Here is a 6312-nt window from a genome sequence, read left to right on the forward strand (position 1 = left end):
TTCGTGCTAGACTTGTGTGTCTTTCGTAGCGTTTCAAAAAACTTCTGCATGAACGTAGAACGACAAGTCTAAATCGCCATCTTCTTGTGGATTCCAACTATTTCTTATATGGATTTCTGATAAAGTGCTACTCGACGCTACGACCATCAGTGGACTCAGTACAGTTTTATACGGTGAAACGTTAAATATTTCGCACCATAAACGGTACTCTCATCCACTCCATGTAAAAAAATACGGCCGGTCAATAAAAGTGAATTTTCAAACTAAGGAAGTAACATCATGTAGAGTTCTTACGAAAGCATAAGCTTGCAACAGATGGGCAGGGCACTTGTGTAATTCAGTGAAAGCAGCTAGAGATGGAAGGGCTCGGAAAACAAACTTATGAAAGAAATAAAAGAAAATAACAGCCGTCGCTTGTTTTTTTATTGCGATTAACACTCTAAGCCTACTCCAGCCACTTTGAGTCTATTAATTATTTCAAATACAACCAAGTAAACAAGCACTATAATACAAGCAGGTGGTTCAGGCAGCACCAGACACCTGCCTGCCCTACAGAACTACTTCTATGAAGTGTTCTTGTACTGAGCGTGTACTGACATCAGCACGTCTAACCTGCATACGCGCTATCTACGAGCTGTGAAGACCAAAAAGCAGAATTTTATCATAAGCGATGTCTCTCCACCAGAGACAATCTGCACAGGAGACCTTTAAAGAACTAGCCCTCAATCCGTATTGCATGTACCCGTATCGCGTCTGCACGTAAATTCCCTATTTTCTGCCAGTTCATACCACACAGCTGCGCCACGAATGCCCGCTGGCAGCGAGGCATTAATTGTCCGCGTTAGCACGCATCGGCGCGCCACCGGTGCAATCTCGGAGGCCACGCAAAAAAAAAAAAAAAACTGGAGTTCGCAGGCACACGGCTAGATGGCACAGCGTGCCGTGAGGAAACCGGGAGGGAGGAACCCCACTGCAGTACACGGCTCACACTTGACTCGTTTCGGGGGTGGCAATACAGTGTGTCGCTACCTTGTTTGAATGCTATCGTTAATGCTATCGCATTAACGTCGACAGTCACCATGGAATGGATTCTACTGAATTTTTTTCCCAGAGCATAAAAAGCGAAAAAAAAGCAAGGGTCCAAATTTACCCAACATGGAGCGTATTAATGCAAATCATGCGAAAGTTCGATTGGTGTCACAGTGAGTACAAACTTTCAGGCCATATTTTATTTGACCCAGTTCGCGTAAAATTTTTTGTTGGTGGCCCTGTGCTGCATCTCCATCGTTTGTTCCTCTGAAACGAAGCCTCTACATGCGTCCTTTTTTTGCGGAACAGAGGATCTTACTTTTTTTTTTTTTTTTGCGGATGAGAAAGAAGAAAGGAAGGGGAGCCAACGCTCTCATTCACAAAGACCTAGAAAAACTGGCATTGAAGACCTCTCAAGTGTCTTGCCTATCCTGTCCATGGACGTGTGGGTCGGTACGCAGAACAGAATTTCTCGTGGTCTTGTAGGAGTGCTGACAGAAAATTTGTCTTAACATTTATGTTGTATAGTTGTCCGCCCAGTAATTGCGGTATGAAGCCTCAATTTCTCGACCGCACAACAAATCATTAGTTACGTTAGTTTGTAATCAGATCAGTTTAAAACACGCACCAAGTGCAGCACGGCTTCAAACGTGAAAAAAAAGACTATTTGCGTCACCGAAGCATGTGGTGGTCTCGTAGTAACAGACACCGCGGACGCTTAAACGGACACAATGTCCATGCCAACCAAGGCTGAGCCCATTCAGCAGTTGAACGGAAAGAACTACCGCGGGTTCCCTAGCGTTTCCATGAGAAACGCACAAGTATAAGTGCCAATGTGGCAGTTTTAGGCAACACGATTCATTGCATGGCCTTTAATCATTAGACGGGGCTGACGGCGAGTCCTTTAGTTCTCAGTCGTACCACGCAACTGCCATTTCCGCATTCGGTGCAAAGAATAGTGTCCCTTCTCACGTCCGAAGCCGTGCTGCACATAGTGCTGTAATTAATTAGCTATTTGGCTCTCGATGAACTGAGGCTTCATACACCATAATTATGGAGTGGGTAACTACCTGAAAACAAAACCGGGTACAAAATGTTTTTGTCAGTACTAATTTAGTGTTGTGTAAAGCGCGCGTGAGCCGAGAGATTGGCAGTTCTGCGTGAATGTCCCGGCTTCAATGCAATCGCACTGATGGTAATTTCATCGCAGTTTTCCCTATGGTGGTACAAAAGCACAATCCGCGTCCCAAGGGTTCCTCAAGGACTGCCGCCCAAAGCTTTAGCAGGTTGCGCCACAAATGCACTAGGCATGCATGTGCCGCTTCTCAGTGAACTTCTTACACGCTAACGCTTTAGCGAAAATGAATGCACTCGGTATGTGTCGCTCTTCAACGAACCTCTCGGCGTCTTTGGGTCACCGAGTGTGCGCCACTGAGTGTGCGGCAAGCGAGGGAACAATTGTTTAACTTTCGCATGCACCGGCGCGCCACGCTTCTCGTCGCGGCGGCCACGAACGGACGCTTCGGTAGTGACACCAGATGGCGCAACGTGCCCAGAAAGAAGAGAGAGAGAGGAGCGCGGTTGCCGCTCGACGCGTTACTCAGCGTGCGTACTATAGTGCACTAGAAATAACTAGTTACTTCTAGTTCACTGTAGTGCGTACGCACCGGCGCTTTGTGCAGCGGATGCCACGCGCCGGCTTCGTGGCGGCGGCGCTGCGTCGCATCGACTGTTCTTAACGAAGCGGGAAAGAAGGGTTCCGCTGCAGTGCACGCATAATAAGTTACTCGTTTCGACGGTGGAATTACGTTGTGTCGCTATATTAATTCAATGGTAAGGCATTATCATCGGCAGTCATCGTGAGATGGGTTATGCCGTAAGTTTTTTTTGTTTGTTTACGTTCATGAGCTCTTGTGGGTCTACGTATTTGACGTGACCTGCTGTGGTGGCTTAGTTGCTATGAGGCTGCGCCGATAAGCACGAGGTCGCGAGATTAAATCCCTGCCGCGGTGCGGCCGCAGTTCGTTGGGGCTGAAATGCAAAACGCCCCTCTATCGTGCACTGGGTGCCGGGTAAAGAACCCCGGGTAGTCGAAATCGATCCGGAGTCCTCCCACTACGGCGTGCCCTAATAATATCGTGGTTCTGGCACGTAAAACCCCCCAATTTTTCTTTTATGGGCGCACGTGGAAACTGTAGAGTAAATTGTATACCCTCTCACGCTTGTTCTTGCGAGCAAGTTCATAGTTTGTGTAGAAAAGAAATAAACAAAATAATGTTTTCCGAATACGGACCCTGACAGTTATATAGGTTAGGTTAACTCCGAGCCCGAAATTAGGAACAGCGTCCCGTTACCGCGAAACTGCAGCTGCTTCTACGAGACAGAACAAGTGCGCTTGATTGCGTCTTCGTTGCAATGGCCAGTTGGAAATAGCTCCATCGCCAGCCAACGTACACGGTACGAGAGCTTCCGTTAAAATCAAGCGCGTGAACTACGCGTAAAAAAAAGACACGCTTTAACTCTCCCAGCAGTTCTCGCGCGCCTAATTAACGCGCTTGGCACGTGCTCTGTTTTGTACACGCTCGCTCGCTGGGTCGTACACACGCACACATAAAAAAAAAACGAAAAAAAAAACAAACAAAGGAAACGCACGAGACTGTTAGCACCAGCCGCCCAGTTCCATCCTCTTTGCCAGCCACACTTTCCAATAGGCTGCTTCTGATTAAGTGCAGCTTCCCAAGGCGCACCCACCAAACCATCGGTGCATCTCATTGGCTGAGACATCTTTTTTTTCACCTTTACAATCACTTAACATCCTTGGAAAGGCAACGCGCTAGAACAGGTATCAAGACAGGTGCGAGAGACGCGAACATTGACTTGAACACGGCACACGTTTGGCTGACACTGCTGATGCGAAGGAAAAGAAAAAGAAGCTTAGTTTGCAGTTTCGCTTCTTATTCGGAACGGTGTTTAGGAAGTCTGAAACGTCAGGGGAGGAAAAGAACAGACGGTCAAAATAATCTACCGACAGCATCTGTTCGGAAAACTCTAACCCTGTCTGTATCGATTTCGGCAGTTCTGTTTCTGGAAGCGTGTAACTTCGGGAAGGAATCGCTTATTGTTGGTACAGTTTAAAAAAACATGAAGTGGAACAGCTCATTAAGAATAAGAGAAGTATAACGCGTCTTTCACGCCTATGTAGCACACCAATCGATTATTCGCCCAACCTGCAAAGCGGCTGTGTGTACGTTTGTGCTCACGAAAACAACTCACCAGTGCTTTTCAAGCTTAAATTTTCGGAGTAATAACGCGCGCGCTTATTTTGACAGCACGGCTGTGCTACATCCGACACGTAATATACTGTATGAGGTTCAGCATTTTCAGTTTAAACCAAAGAACACGAAAAATGTACGCCGGTTACCTTTTTCCAGGAATTTCATTTTTCGCCGAAGAGAGTCCGTGAAACCAAATTTAACAGGAAGTAATAATAATTATTGGGTTTTACGTGCCAAAACCACTCCCCGATTATGAGGCACGCCGTAGTGGAGGGCTCCGGAAATTTCGACCACCTGGGGTTCTTTAACATGCACCTAAATCTAAGTACACGGGTGTTTTCGCATTTCGCCCCCATCGAAATGCGGCCGCCGTGGCCTGGATTCGATCCCGCGACCTCTTGCTCAGCAGCCCAACATCATAGCCACTGAGCAACCACGGCGGGTATTTAACAGGAAGATGGCGATCGGAGTGTAGCTGCCAGCCAACAATCGTTCCGAATGAAAGGAGTCTGGCGAAGTTCAGGTCAGGTGCCGGCCTGCCACTCAAGCAGTCTAACGTTTTAACGCGATAGCTTTAACGGTCCCGTGCCACAGGAAATCCGACGCCGGTGACCAGCGTCGACCGTCGCCTCGGCAAAAATCATTTGGAACCACCCATACCCAACCATGCAGGCATTGCATGTAGCGCAAGGAAGACTGAACTAATTGAATTTCTCAAACTAAGAACACATCAGAAAAAACAGTCAAGTACGACTTACACACAACCTGCAGACATGATAGCGTCGGATTGTAATTTTAATATACGAGAAAATGTAATTCTGTTACGCGGAAACTGAAAACACAAACCCCTTTTCCAGCGTTTCTACCATTCATAGAGCGGCCACGGCCTCCGAGATTTGCGCGCGCCGGCGCGCACAAATTTCTAGGGCCATAAAGCGGCGCGCGCGGTTCCTTGCGACACTTTCAGATGGCGCTCGCCTCCGCCGTGTTGTGGCCCACGCAAGACACCACGTTTCTACCAGAAAGCTCACCATCGTGAACAGCGTTCGTTGCCAGCGTTTCCCGGTAAACATTGCTCGTTGCTCGTTGCTTTTTTGCGGGCTATGTGTTGACAGCGCTCAGTTTGCGTTGAAATGGTATAGACATCAGGAAGGCCCTTCGCTCATTGGTGCTTCCGTGCCTACCCATGCCAGCGTTTTGACAACGAGTGTTTGCGGTCATTGACTGCGATGTATTCACGTTTCCTGTGCGCCCTGACACCTTCGGGCGAAACTGCGACATTCTTTTTAAAACATCGAAAGTCAGCCTCTGAAGGAAGCGCGCTGTTTTCGTAAGATCACATACCGCAGTTCAAAGGAATGTTCATCTCTGATATCGAGAGAAGAAAGAAGAGATTCTTCGGCATGAAGCCCGTTGTTTTCGATGCACCACGAAGGGTATTCGTTCCAATGAATACCATTGACGCGTCACTTGTTACATTTGCAAAAAAAGGCATGCATATTCTCTTTGTACTCAGGCGGCTACCAAAGTTCCCTCAGCTCCTTCTCATGTTGAGAAAGCATATTATGCTGCTGCATCGGACTGTAAGAAGCACAAGATGGAAAAATCAGTCTTCCTCCAAACCTTTCGTGTCTGGGTCGCTTCAGACACTGTACAATTTTCATGGCTTCAAACGACGGGAAAGATGTGCCGATACGCATGCCTCTCGGACGCCATTGCATATGGACTCTTATTAGCTTAATTGGCGCAGCTCGTCGCACCAAAATTTATGTCGGAAAATCTTTGCAATGGTGGCCCAGCGCAACGTTACGCAACGTCAAGTTGACGTTTACAAAACGGCCCTTCTTGTGACGCTCCTCACGGAATATTCCTTCAGCCAATTAGGAAGCGGACATAGCGGATACATTGGACCGCAACCGCATATTCGCGAAATTACATATGTATTGCACGAGCTCCCGCACGCTACTTTTCGATTTCTTTTTTAAAGCGCTAACGTCGCAATATATCG

Source organism: Dermacentor andersoni, chromosome 7, assembly GCF_023375885.2.
Source record: "Dermacentor andersoni chromosome 7, qqDerAnde1_hic_scaffold, whole genome shotgun sequence".
In the NCBI taxonomy this organism is placed as follows: Eukaryota; Metazoa; Arthropoda; class Arachnida; order Ixodida; family Ixodidae; genus Dermacentor; species Dermacentor andersoni.